This window comes from Pleurodeles waltl, chromosome 8 (genome assembly GCF_031143425.1).
Source record: "Pleurodeles waltl isolate 20211129_DDA chromosome 8, aPleWal1.hap1.20221129, whole genome shotgun sequence".
In the NCBI taxonomy this organism is placed as follows: Eukaryota; Metazoa; Chordata; class Amphibia; order Caudata; family Salamandridae; genus Pleurodeles; species Pleurodeles waltl.
The window spans coordinates 489561849-489576664 of NC_090447.1; the positions used below are offsets into that span (position 1 = coordinate 489561849).

Consider the following 14816-nt stretch of genomic DNA (forward strand, 5'->3'; position numbering starts at 1 on the left):
AACGTGGACACATCCACATTTTTGGAAGAAAACAGAGGTGTTTTTTGCGAAGTGCCTACCTGTAGATTTTGGCCTCTAGCTCAGCCAGCACCTAGGGAAACCTACCAAACCTGTGCATTTCTGAAAACTAGAGACCTAGGGAAATCCAAGGAGGGGTGACTTGCGGGGCTCGGACCAGGTTCTGTTACCCAGAATCCTTTGCAAACCTCAACATTTGGCTAAAAAAACACATGTTCCTCATATTTCTGTGGCAGTAAGTTCTGGAATCTGAGAGGAGCCACAAATTTCCTTCCACCCAGCGTTCCCCCAAGTCTCCCGATAAAAATGATACCTCACTTGTGTGGGTAGGCCTAGCGCCCGCGACAGGAAACGCCCCAAAGCGCAACATGGACACATCCAAATTTTTGGAAGAAAACAGAGGTGTTTTTTGCGAAGTGCCTACCTGTAGATTTTGGCCTGTAGCTCAGCCGGCACCTAGGGAAACCTACCAAACCTGTGCATTTCTGAAAACTAGAGACCTAGGGGAATCCAAGGAGGGGTGACTTGCGGGGCTCGGACCAGGTTCTGTTACCCAGAATCCTTTGCAAACCTCAAAATGTGGCTAAAAAAAACATGTTTCTCACATTTCTGTGGCAGAAAGTTCGGGAATCAGAGAGGAGCCTCAAATTTCCTTCTACCCAGCATTCCCCCAAGTCTCCCGATAAAAATGATACCTCACTTGTGTGGGTAGGCCTAGCGCCCGCGACAGGAAACGCCCCAAAGCGCAACGTGGACACATCCAAATTTTTGGAAGAAAACAGAGGTGTTTTTTGCGAAGTGCCTACCTGTAGATTTTGGCCTCTAGCTCAGCCGGCACCTAGGATAACCTACCAAACCTGTGCATTTCTGAAAACTAGAGACCTAGGGAAATCCAAGGAGGGGTGACTTGCGGGGCTCGGACCAGGTTCTGTTACCCAGAATCCTTTGCAAACCTCAAAATTTGGCTAAAAAAACACATGTTCCTCATATTTCTGTGGCAGTAAGTTCTGGAATCTGAGAGGAGCCACAAATTTCCTTCCACCCAGCGTTCCCCCAAGTCTCCCGATAAAAATGATACCTCACTTGTGTGGGTAGGCCTAGCGCCCGCGACAGGAAACGCCCCAAAGCGCAACGTGGACACATCCAAATTTTTGGAAGAAAACAGAGGTGTTTTTTGCGAAGTGCCTTCCTGTAGATTTTGGCCTCTAGCTCAGCCGGCACCTAGGGAAACCTACCAAACCTGTGCATTTCTGAAAACTAGAGACCTAGGGGAATCCAAGGAGGGGTGACTTGCGGGGCTCGGACCAGGTTCTGTTACCCAGAATCCTTTGCAAACCTCAAAATTTGGCTAAAAAAACACATGTTCCTCACATGTCTGTGGCAGAAAGTTCTGGAATCAGAGAGGAGCCACAAATTTCCTTCCACCCAGCGTTCCCCCATGTCTCCCGATAAAAATGATACCTCACTTGTGTGGGTAGGCCTAGCGCCCGCGACAGGAAACGCCCCAAAGCGCAACGTGGACACATCCACATTTTTGGAAGAAAACAGAGGTGTTTTTTGCGAAGTGCCTACCTGTAGATTTTGGCCTCTAGCTCAGCCGGCACCTAGGGAAACCTACCAAACCTGTGCATTTCTGAAAACTAGAGACCTAGGGAATTCCAAGGAGGGGTGACTTGCGGGGCTCGGACCAGGTTCTGTTACCCAGAATCCTTTGCAAACCTCAAAATTTGGTTAAAAAAACACATGTTCCTCATATTTCTGTGGCAGTAAGTTCTGGAATCTGAGAGGAGCCACAAATTTCCTTCCACCCAGCGTTCCCCCAAGTCTCCCGATAAAAATGATACCTCACTTGAGTGGGTAGTCCTAGCGCCCGCGACAGGAAACGCCCCAAAGCGCAACATGGACACATCCAAATTTTTGGAAGAAAACAGAGGTGTTTTTTGCGAAGTGCCTACCTGTAGATTTTGGCCTGTAGCTCAGCCGGCACCTAGGGAAACCTACCAAACCTGTGTATTTCTGAAAACTAGAGACCTAGGGGAATCCAAGGAGGGGTGACTTGCGGGGCTCGGACCAGGTTCTGTTACCCAGAATCCTTTGCAAACCTCAAAATTGGGCTAAAAAAACACATGTTCCTCACATTTCTGTGGCAGAAAGTTCGGGAATCAGAGAGGAGCCTCAAATTTCCTTCAACCCAGCATGCCCCCAAGTCTCCCGATAAAAATGATACCTCACTTGTGTGGGTAGGCCTAGCGCCCGCGACAGGAAACGCCCCAAAGCGCAACGTGGACACATCCAAATTTTTTGAAGAAAACAGAGGTGTTTTTTGCGAAGTGCCTACCTGTAGATTTTGGCCTCTAGCTCAGCCGGCACCTAGGGAAACCTACCAAACCTGTGCATTTCTGAAAACTAGAGACCTAGGGAAATCCAAGGAGGGGTGAATTGCGGGGCTCGGACCAGGTTCTGTTACCCAGAATCCTTTGCAAACCTCAAAATTTGGCTAAAAAAACACATGTTCCTCATATTTCTGTGGCAGTAAGTTCTGGAATCTGAGAGGAGCCACAAATTTCCTTCCACCCAGCGTTCCCCCAAGTCTCCCGATAAAAATGATACCTCACTTGTGTGGGTAGGCCTAGCGCCCGCGACAGGAAACGCCCCAAAGCACAACGTGGACACATCCAAATTTTTGGAAGAAAACAGAGGTGTTTTTTGCGAAGTGCCTACCTGTAGATTTTGGCCTCTAGCTCAGCCGGCACCTAGGGAAACCTACCAAACCTGTGCATTTCTGAAAACTAGAGACCTAGGGGAATCCAAGGAGGGGTGACTTGCGGGGCTCGGACCAGGTTCTGTTACCCAGAATCCTTTGCAAACCTCAAAATTTGGCTAAAAAAACACATGTTCCTCACATTTCTGTGGCAGATAGTTTTGGAATCAGAGAGGAGCCACAAATTTCCTTTCACCCAGCCCCAAGTCTCCCGATAAAAATGATACCTCACTTGTGTGGGTAGGCCTAGCGCCCGCGACAGGAAACGCCCCAAAGCGCAACGTGGACACATCCAAATTTTTGGAAGAAAACAGAGGTGTTTTTTGCGAAGTGCCTACCTGTAGATTTTGGCCTGTAGCTCAGCCGGCACCTAGGGAAACCTACCAAACCTGTGCATTTCTGAAAACTAGAGACCTAGGGGAATCCAAGGAGGGGTGACTTGCGGGGCTCGGACCAGGTTCTGTTACCCAGAATCCTTTGCAAACCTCAAAATTTGGCTAAAAAAACACATGTTCCTCACATTTCTGTGGCAGAAAGTTCTGGAATCAGAGAGGAGCCACAAATTTCCTTCCACCCAGCGTTCCCCCAAGTCTCCCGATAAAAATGATACCTCACTTGTGTGGGTAGGCCTAGCGCCCGCGACAGGAAACGCCCCAAAGCGCAACGTGGACACATCCACATTTTTGGAAGAAAACAGAGGTGTTTTTTGCGAAGTGCCTACCTGTAGATTTTGGCCTCTAGCTCAGCCGGCACCTAGGGAAACCTACCAAACCTGTGCATTTCTGAAAACTAGAGACCTAGGGAAATCCAAGGAGGGGTGACTTGCGGGGCTCGGACCAGGTTCTGTTACCCAGAATCCTTTGCAAACCTCAAAATTTGGCTAAAAAAACACATGTTCCTCATATTTCTGTGGCAGTAAGTTCTGGAATCTGAGAGGAGCCACAAATTTCCTTCCACACAGCGTTCCCCCAAGTCTCCCGATAAAAATGATACCTCACTTGTGTGGGTAGGCCTAGCGCCCGCGACAGGAAACGCCCCAAAGCGCAACATGGACACATCCAAATTTTTGGAAGAAAACAGAGGTGTTTTTTGCGAAGTGCCTACCTGTAGATTTTGGCCTGTAGCTCAGCCGGCACCTAGGGAAACCTACCAAACCTGTGCATTTCTGAAAACTAGAGACCTAGGGGAATCCAAGGAGGGGTGACTTGCGGGGCTCGGACCAGGTTCTGTTACCCAGAATCCTTTGCAAACCTCAAAATGTGGCTAAAAAAAAACATGTTTCTCACATTTCTGTGGCAGAAAGTTCGGGAATCAGAGAGGAGCCTCAAATTTCCTTCCACCCAGCATTCCCCCAAGTCTCCCGATAAAAATGATACCTCACTTGTGTGGGTAGGCCTAGCGCCCGCGACAGGAAACGCCCCAAAGCGCAACGTGGAGACATCCAAATTTTTGGAAGAAAACAGAGGTGTTTTTTGCGAAGTGCCTACCTGTAGATTTTGGCCTCTAGCTCAGCCGGCACCTAGGATAACCTACCAAACCTGTGCATTTCTGAAAACTAGAGACCTAGGGAAATCCAAGGAGGGGTGACTTGCGGGGCTCGGACCAGGTTCTGTTACCCAGAATCCTTTGCAAACCTCAAAATTTGGCTAAAAAAACACATGTTCCTCATATTTCTGTGGCAGTAAGTTCTGGAATCTGAGAGGAGCCACAAATTTCCTTCCACCCAGCGTTCCCCCAAGTCTCCCGATAAAAATGATACCTCACTTGTGTGGGTAGGCCTAGCGCCCGCGACAGGAAACGCCCCAAAGCGCAACGTGGACACATCCAAATTTTTGGAAGAAAACAGAGGTGTTTTTTGCGAAGTGCCTACCTGTAGATTTTGGCCTCTAGCTCAGCCGGCACCTAGGGAAACCTACCAAACCTGTGCATTTCTGAAAACTAGAGACCTAGGGGAATCCAAGGATGGGTGACTTGCGGGGCTCGGACCAGGTTCTGTTACCCAGAATCCTTTGCAAACCTCAAAATTTGGCTAAAAAAACACATGTTCCTCACATTTCTGTGGCAGATAGTTTTGGAATCAGAGAGGAGCCACAAATTTCCTTTCACCCAGCCCCAAGTCTCCCGATAAAAATGATACCTCACTTGTGTGGGTAGGCCTAGCGCCTGCGACAGGAAACGCCCCAAAGCGCAACGTGGACACATCCAAATTTTTGGAAGAAAACAGAGGTGTTTTTTGCGAAGTGCCTACCTGTAGATTTTGGCCTGTAGCTCAGCCGGCACCTAGGGAAACCTACCAAACCTGTGCATTTCTGAAATCTAGAGACCTAGGGAAATCCAAGGAGGGGTGACTTGCGGGGCTCGGACCAGGTTCTGTTACCCAGAATCCTTTGCAAACCTCAAAATTTGGCTAAAAAAACACATGTTCCTCATATTTCTGTGGCAGTAAGTTCTGGAATCTGAGAGGAGCCACAAATTTCCTTCCACCCAGCGTTCCCCCAAGTCTCCCGATAAAAATGATACCTCACTTGTGTGGGTAGGCCTAGCGCCTGCGACAGGAAACGCCCCAAAGCGCAACATGGACACATCCAAATTTTTGGAAGAAAACAGAGGTGTTTTTTGCGAAGTGCCTACCTGTAGATTTTGGCCTCTAGCTCAGCCGGCACCTAGGGAAACCTACCAAACCTGTGCATTTCTGAAAACTAGAGACCTAGGGGAATCCAAGGAGGTGTGACTTGCGGGGCTCGGACCAGGTTCTGTTACCCAGAATCCTTTGCAAATCTCAAAATTTGGCTAAAAAAACACATGTTCCTCACATTTCTGTGGCAGAAAGTTCGGGAATCTGAGAGGAGCCACAAATTGCCTTCCACCCAGCGTTCCCTCAAGTCTCCCGATAAAAATGATACCTCACTTGTGTGGGTAGGCCTAGCGCCCGCGACAGGAAACGCCCCAAAGCGCAACGTGGACACATCCAAATTTTTGGAAGAAAACAGAGGTGTTTTTTGCGAAGTGCCTACCTGTAGATTTTGGCCTCTAGCTCAGCCGACACCTAGGGAAACCTACCAAACCTGTGCATTTCTGAAAACTAGAGACCTAGGGGAATCCAAGGAGGGGTGACTTGCGGGGCTCGGACCAGGTTCTGTTACCCAGAATCCTTTGCAAACCTCAAAATTTGGCTAAAAAAACACATGTTCCTCACATTTCTGTGGCAGATAGTTTTGGAATCAGAGAGGAGCCACAAATTTCCTTTCACCCAGCCCCAAGTCTCCCGATAAAAATGATACCTCACTTGTGTGGGTAGGCCTAGCGCCTGCGACAGGAAACGCCCCAAAGCGCAACGTGGACACATCCAAATTTTTGGAAGAAAACAGAGGTGTTTTTTGCGAAGTGCCTACCTGTAGATTTTGGCCTGTAGCTCAGCCGGCACCTAGGGAAACCTACCAAACCTGTGCATTTCTGAAAACTAGAGACCTAGGGGAATCCAAGGAGGGGTGACTTGCGGGGCTCGGACCAGGTTCTGTTACCCAGAATCCTTTGCAAACCTCAAAATTTAGCTAAAAAAACACATGTTCCTCACATTTCTGTGGCAGATAGTTCTGGAATCAGAGAGGAGCCACAAATTTCCTTCCACCCAGCGTTCCCCCAAGTCTCCCGATAAAAATGATACCTCACTTGTGTGGGTAGGCCTAGCGCCCGCGACAGGAAACGCCCCAAAGCGCAACGTGGACACATCCAAATTTTTGGAAGAAAACAGAGGTGTTTTTTGCGAAGTGCCTACCTGTAGATTTTGGCCTGTAGCTCAGCCGGCACCTAGGGAAACCTACCAAACCTGAGCATTTCTGAAATCTAGAGACCTAGGGAAATCCAAGGAGGGGTGACTTGCGGGGCTCGGTCAGGTTCTGTTACCCAGAATCCTTTGCAAACCTCAAAATTTGGCTAAAAAAACACATGTTCCTCATATTTCTGTGGCAGTAAGTTCTGGAATCTGAGAGGAGCCACAAATTTCCTTCCACCCAGCGTTCCCCCAAGTCTCCCGATAAAAATGATACCTCACTTGTGTGGGTAGGCCTAGCGCCTGCGACAGGAAACGCCCCAAAGCGCAACATGGACACATCCAAATTTTTGGAAGAAAACAGAGGTGTTTTTTGCGAAGTGCCTACCTGTAGATTTTGGCCTCTAGCTCAGCCGGCACCTAGGGAAACCTACCAAACCTGTGCATTTCTGAAAACTAGAGACCTAGGGGAATCCAAGGAGGTGTGACTTGCGGGGCTCGGACCAGGTTCTGTTACCCAGAATCCTTTGCAAATCTCAAAATTTGGCTAAAAAAACACATGTTCCTCACATTTCTGTGGCAGAAAGTTCGGGAATCTGAGAGGAGCCACAAATTGCCTTCCACCCAGCGTTCCCTCAAGTCTCCCGATAAAAATGATACCTCACTTGTGTGGGTAGTCCTAGCGCACGCGACAGGAAACGCCCCAAAGCGCAACGTGGTCACATCCACATTTTTGGAAGAAAACAGAGGTGTTTTTTGCGAAGTGCCTACCTGTAGATTTTGGCCTCTAGCTCAGCCGGCACCTAGGGAAACCTACCACACCTGTGCATTTCTGAAAACTAGAGACCTAGGGGAATCCAAGGAGGGGTGACTTGCGGGGCTCGGACCAGGTTCTGTTACCCAGAATCCTTTGCAAACCTCAAAATCTGGCTAAAAAAACACATATTCCTCACATTTCTGTGGCAGAAAGTTCTGGAATCTGAGAGGAGCCACAAATTCCCTTCCACCCAGCGTTCCCCCAAGTCTCCCGATAAAAATGATACCTCACTTGTGTGGGTAGGCCTAGCGCCCGCGACAGGAAATGCCCCAAAGCGCAACGTGGACACATCCACATTTTTGGAAGAAAACAGAGGTGTTTTTTGCGAAGTGCCTACCTGTAGATTTTGGCCTCTAGCTCAGCCGGCACCTAGGGAAACCTACCAAACCTGTGCATTTCTGAAAACTAGAGACCTAGGGGAATCCATGGAGGGGTGACTTGCGGGGCTCGCACCAGGTTCTGTTACCCAGAATCCTTTGCAAACCTCAAAATTTGGCTAAAAAAACACATGTTCCTCACATTTCTGTGGCAGAAAGTTCTGGAATCTGAGAGGAGCCACAAATTTCCTTCCACCCAGCGTTCCCCCAAGTCTCCCGATAAAAATGATACCTCACTTGTGTGGGTAGGCTTAGCGCCCGCGACAGGAAACGCCCCAAAGCGCAACGTGGACACATCCACATTTTTGGAAGAAAACAGAGGTGTTTTTTGAGAAGTGCCTACCTGTAGATTTTGGCCTCTAGCTCATCCGGCACCTAGGGAAACCTACCAAACCTGTGCATTTCTGAAAACTAGAGACCTAGGGGAATCCAAGGAGGGGTGACTTGCGGGGCTCGGACCAGGTTCTGTTACCCAGAATCCTTTACAAACCTCAAAATTTGGCTAAAAAAACACATGTTCCTCACATTTCTGTGGCAGAAAGTTCGGGAATCTGAGAGGAGCCACAAATTTCCTTCCACCCAGCGTTCCCCCAAGTCTCCCGATAAAAATGATACTTCACTTGTGTGGGTAGGCCTAGCGCCCGCGACAGGAAACGCCCCAAAGCGCAACGTGGACACATCCACATTTTTGGAAGAAAACAGAGGTGTTTTTTGTGAAGTGCCTACCTGTAGATTTTGGCCTCTAGCTCAGCCGGCACCAAGGGAAACCTACCAAACCTGTGTATTTCTGAAAACTAGAGACCTAGGGGAATCCAAGGAGGGGTGACTTGCGGGGCTCGGACCAGGTTCTGTTACCCAGAATCCTTTGCAAACCTCAAAATTTGGGTAAAAAAACACATGTTCCTCACATTTCTGTGGCAGAAAGTTCGGGAATCTGAGAGGAGCCACAAATTTCCTTCTACCCAGCGTTCACCCAAGTCTCCCGATAAAAATGATACCTCACTTGTGTGGGTAGGCCTAGCGCCCGCGACAGGAAACGCCCCAAAGCGCAACGTGGACACATCCAAATTTTTGAAAGAAAACAGAGGTACTTTTTGCAAAGTGCCTACCTGTAGATTTTGGCCTCTAGCTCAGCCGGCACCTAGGGAAACCTACCAAACCTGTGCATTTCTGAAAACTAGAGACCTAGGGAAATCCAAGGAGGGGTGACTTGCGGGGCTCGGACCAGGTTCTGTTACCCAGAATCCTTTGCAAACCTCAAAATTTGGCTAAAAAAACACATGTTCCTCATATTTCTGTGGCAGTAAGTTCTGGAATCTGAGAGGAGCCACAAATTTCCTTCCACCCAGCGTTCCCCCAAGTCTCCCGATAAAAATGATACCTCACTTGTGTGGGTAGGCCTAGCGCCCGCGACAGGAAACGCCCCAAAGCGCAACGTGGACACATCCAAATTTTTGGAAGAAAACAGAGGTGTTTTTTGCGAAGTGCCTACCTGTAGATTTTGGCCTCTAGCTCAGCCGGCACCTAGGGAAACCTACCAAACCTGTGCATTTCTGAAAACTAGAGACCTAGGGGAATCCAAGGATGGGTGACTTGCGGGGCTCGGACCAGGTTCTGTTACCCAGAATCCTTTGCAAACCTCAAAATTTGGCTAAAAAAACACATGTTCCTCACATTTCTGTGGCAGATAGTTTTGGAATCAGAGAGGAGCCACAAATTTCCTTTCACCCAGCCCCAAGTCTCCCGATAAAAATGATACCTCACTTGTGTGGGTAGGCCTAGCGCCTGCGACAGGAAACGCCCCAAAGCGCAACGTGGACACATCCAAATTTTTGGAAGAAAACAGAGGTGTTTTTTGCGAAGTGCCTACCTGTAGATTTTGGCCTGTAGCTCAGCCGGCACCTAGGGAAACCTACCAAACCTGTGCATTTCTGAAATCTAGAGACCTAGGGAAATCCAAGGAGGGGTGACTTGCGGGGCTCGGACCAGGTTCTGTTACCCAGAATCCTTTGCAAACCTCAAAATTTGGCTAAAAAAACACATGTTCCTCATATTTCTGTGGCAGTAAGTTCTGGAATCTGAGAGGAGCCACAAATTTCCTTCCACCCAGCGTTCCCCCAAGTCTCCCGATAAAAATGATACCTCACTTGTGTGGGTAGGCCTAGCGCCTGCGACAGGAAACGCCCCAAAGCGCAACATGGACACATCCAAATTTTTGGAAGAAAACAGAGGTGTTTTTTGCGAAGTGCCTACCTGTAGATTTTGGCCTCTAGCTCAGCCGGCACCTAGGGAAACCTACCAAACCTGTGCATTTCTGAAAACTAGAGACCTAGGGGAATCCAAGGAGGTGTGACTTGCGGGGCTCGGACCAGGTTCTGTTACCCAGAATCCTTTGCAAATCTCAAAATTTGGCTAAAAAAACACATGTTCCTCACATTTCTGTGGCAGAAAGTTCGGGAATCTGAGAGGAGCCACAAATTGCCTTCCACCCAGCGTTCCCTCAAGTCTCCCGATAAAAATGATACCTCACTTGTGTGGGTAGGCCTAGCGCCCGCGACAGGAAACGCCCCAAAGCGCAACGTGGACACATCCAAATTTTTGGAAGAAAACAGAGGTGTTTTTTGCGAAGTGCCTACCTGTAGATTTTGGCCTCTAGCTCAGCCGACACCTAGGGAAACCTACCAAACCTGTGCATTTCTGAAAACTAGAGACCTAGGGGAATCCAAGGAGGGGTGACTTGCGGGGCTCAGACCAGGTTCTGTTACCCAGAATCCTTTGCAAACCTCAAAATTTGGCTAAAAAAACACATGTTCCTCACATTTCTGTGGCAGATAGTTTTGGAATCAGAGAGGAGCCACAAATTTCCTTTCACCCAGCCCCAAGTCTCCCGATAAAAATGATACCTCACTTGTGTGGGTAGGCCTAGCGCCTGCGACAGGAAACGCCCCAAAGCGCAACGTGGACACATCCAAATTTTTGGAAGAAAACAGAGGTGTTTTTTGCGAAGTGCCTACCTGTAGATTTTGGCCTGTAGCTCAGCCGGCACCTAGGGAAACCTACCAAACCTGTGCATTTCTGAAAACTAGAGACCTAGGGGAATCCAAGGAGGGGTGACTTGCGGGGCTCGGACCAGGTTCTGTTACCCAGAATCCTTTGCAAACCTCAAAATTTAGCTAAAAAAACACATGTTCCTCACATTTCTGTGGCAGATAGTTCTGGAATCAGAGAGGAGCCACAAATTTCCTTCCACCCAGCGTTCCCCCAAGTCTCCCGATAAAAATGATACCTCACTTGTGTGGGTAGGCCTAGCGCCCGCGACAGGAAACGCCCCAAAGCGCAACGTGGACACATCCAAATTTTTGGAAGAAAACAGAGGTGTTTTTTGCGAAGTGCCTACCTGTAGATTTTGGCCTGTAGCTCAGCCGGCACCTAGGGAAACCTACCAAACCTGAGCATTTCTGAAATCTAGAGACCTAGGGAAATCCAAGGAGGGGTGACTTGCGGGGCTCGGTCAGGTTCTGTTACCCAGAATCCTTTGCAAACCTCAAAATTTGGCTAAAAAAACACATGTTCCTCATATTTCTGTGGCAGTAAGTTCTGGAATCTGAGAGGAGCCACAAATTTCCTTCCACCCAGCGTTCCCCCAAGTCTCCCGATAAAAATGATACCTCACTTGTGTGGGTAGGCCTAGCGCCTGCGACAGGAAACGCCCCAAAGCGCAACATGGACACATCCAAATTTTTGGAAGAAAACAGAGGTGTTTTTTGCGAAGTGCCTACCTGTAGATTTTGGCCTCTAGCTCAGCCGGCACCTAGGGAAACCTACCAAACCTGTGCATTTCTGAAAACTAGAGACCTAGGGGAATCCAAGGAGGTGTGACTTGCGGGGCTCGGACCAGGTTCTGTTACCCAGAATCCTTTGCAAATCTCAAAATTTGGCTAAAAAAACACATGTTCCTCACATTTCTGTGGCAGAAAGTTCGGGAATCTGAGAGGAGCCACAAATTGCCTTCCACCCAGCGTTCCCTCAAGTCTCCCGATAAAAATGATACCTCACTTGTGTGGGTAGTCCTAGCGCACGCGACAGGAAACGCCCCAAAGCGCAACGTGGTCACATCCACATTTTTGGAAGAAAACAGAGGTGTTTTTTGCGAAGTGCCTACCTGTAGATTTTGGCCTCTAGCTCAGCCGGCACCTAGGGAAACCTACCACACCTGTGCATTTCTGAAAACTAGAGACCTAGGGGAATCCAAGGAGGGGTGACTTGCGGGGCTCGGACCAGGTTCTGTTACCCAGAATCCTTTGCAAACCTCAAAATCTGGCTAAAAAAACACATATTCCTCACATTTCTGTGGCAGAAAGTTCTGGAATCTGAGAGGAGCCACAAATTCCCTTCCACCCAGCGTTCCCCCAAGTCTCCCGATAAAAATGATACCTCACTTGTGTGGGTAGGCCTAGCGCCCGCGACAGGAAATGCCCCAAAGCGCAACGTGGACACATCCACATTTTTGGAAGAAAACAGAGGTGTTTTTTGCGAAGTGCCTACCTGTAGATTTTGGCCTCTAGCTCAGCCGGCACCTAGGGAAACCTACCAAACCTGTGCATTTCTGAAAACTAGAGACCTAGGGGAATCCATGGAAGGGTGACTTGCGGGGCTCGCACCAGGTTCTGTTACCCAGAATCCTTTGCAAACCTCAAAATTTGGCTAAAAAAACACATGTTCCTCACATTTCTGTGGCAGAAAGTTCTGGAATCTGAGAGGAGCCACAAATTTCCTTCCACCCAGCGTTCCCCCAAGTCTCCCGATAAAAATGATACCTCACTTGTGTGGGTAGGCTTAGCGCCCGCGACAGGAAACGCCCCAAAGCGCAACGTGGACACATCCACATTTTTGGAAGAAAACAGAGGTGTTTTTTGAGAAGTGCCTACCTGTAGATTTTGGCCTCTAGCTCATCCGGCACCTAGGGAAACCTACCAAACCTGTGCATTTCTGAAAACTAGAGACCTAGGGGAATCCAAGGAGGGGTGACTTGCGGGGCTCGGACCAGGTTCTGTTACCCAGAATCCTTTACAAACCTCAAAATTTGGCTAAAAAAACACATGTTCCTCACATTTCTGTGGCAGAAAGTTCGGGAATCTGAGAGGAGCCACAAATTTCCTTCCACCCAGCGTTCCCCCAAGTCTCCCGATAAAAATGATACTTCACTTGTGTGGGTAGGCCTAGCGCCCGCGACAGGAAACGCCCCAAAGCGCAACGTGGACACATCCACATTTTTGGAAGAAAACAGAGGTGTTTTTTGTGAAGTGCCTACCTGTAGATTTTGGCCTCTAGCTCAGCCGGCACCAAGGGAAACCTACCAAACCTGTGTATTTCTGAAAACTAGAGACCGAGGGGAATCCAAGGAGGGGTGACTTGCGTGGCTCGGACCAGGTTCTGTTACCCAGAATCCTTTGCAAACCTCAAAATTTGGGTAAAAAAACACATGTTCCTCACATTTCTGTGGCAGCAAGTTCGGGAATCTGAGAGGAGCCACAAATTTCCTTCTACCCAGCGTTCACCCAAGTCTCCCGATAAAAATGATACCTCACTTGTGTGGGTAGGCCTAGCGCCCGCGACAGGAAACGCCCCAAAGCGCAACGTGGACACATCCAAATTTTTGAAAGAAAACAGAGGTACTTTTTGCAAAGTGCCTACCTGTAGATTTTGGCCTCTAGCTCAGCCGGCACCTAGGGAAACCTACCAAACCTGTGCATTTCTGAAAACTAGAGACCTTGGGGAATCCAAGGAGGGGTGACTTGTGGGGCTCGGACCAGGTTCTGTTACCCAGAATCCTTTGCAAACCTCAAAATTTGGCTAAAAAAACACATGTTCCTCACATTTCTGTGGCAGATAGTTTTGGAATCAGAGAGGAGCCACAAATTTCCTTTCAGCCAGCCCCAAGTCTCCCGATAAAAATGATACCTCACTTGTGTGGGTAGGCCTAGCGCCCACGACAGGAAACGCCCCAAAACGCAACGTGGACACATCCAAATTTTTGGAAGAAAACAGAGGTGTTTTTTGCGAAGTGCCTACCTGTAGGTTTTGGCCTGTAGCTCAGCCGGCACCTAGGGAAACCTACCAAACCTGTGCATTTCTGAAAACTAGAGACCTAGGGGAATCCAAGGAGGGGTGACTTGCGGGGCTCGGACCAGGTTCTGTTACCCAGAATCCTTTGCAAACCTCAACATTTGGCTAAAAAAACACATGTTCCTCACATTTCTGTGGCAGATAGTTCTGGAATCAGAGAGGAGCCACAAATTTCCTTCCACCCAGCGTTCCCCCAAGTCTCCCGATAAAAATGATACCTCACAAGTGAGGTATCATTTTTATCGGGAGGCCTAGCGCCCGCGACAGGAAACGCCCCAAAGCGCTACGTGGACACATCCAAATTTTTGGAAGAAAACAGAGGTGTTTTTTGCGAAGTGCCTACCTGTAGATTTTGGCCTGTAGCTCAGCCGGCACCTAGGGAAACCTACCAAACCTGTGCATTTCTGAAATCTAGAGACCTAGGGAAATCCAAGGAGGGGTGACTTGCGGGGCTCGGACCAGGTTCTGTTACCCAGAATCCTTTACAAACCTCAAAATTTGGCTAAAAAAACACATGTTCCTCACATTTCTGTGGCAGAAAGTTCGGGAATCTGAGAGGAGCCACAAATTTCCTTCCACCCAGCGTTCCCCCAAGTCTCCCGATAAAAATGATACTTCACTTGTGTGGGTAGGCCTAGCGCCCGCGACAGGAAACGCCCCAAAGCGCAACGTGGACACATCCACATTTTTGGAAGAAAACAGAGGTGTTTTTTGCAAAGTGCCTACCTGTAGATTTTGGCCTCTAGCTCAGCCGGCACCAAGGGAAACCTACCAAACCTGTGTATTTCTGAAAACTAGAGACCTAGGGGAATCCAAGGAGGGGTGACTTGCGGGGCTCGGACCAGGTTCTGTTACCCAGAATCCTTTGCAAACCTCAAAATTTGGGTAAAAAAACACATGTTCCTCACATTTCTGTGGCAGAAAGTTCTGGAATCTGAGAGGAGCCAC

At 48.7% G+C, this 14816-nt stretch overlaps 1 protein-coding gene across 3 annotated transcripts in view; it reads right to left on the minus strand.

Annotated features, from left to right (window-relative positions):
- Positions 1-14816, minus strand: part of FHL2 (four and a half LIM domains 2) — a 443001-nt gene that overhangs the window by 47983 nt on the left and 380202 nt on the right. The gene's annotated exons all lie outside the window — the stretch shown is intronic.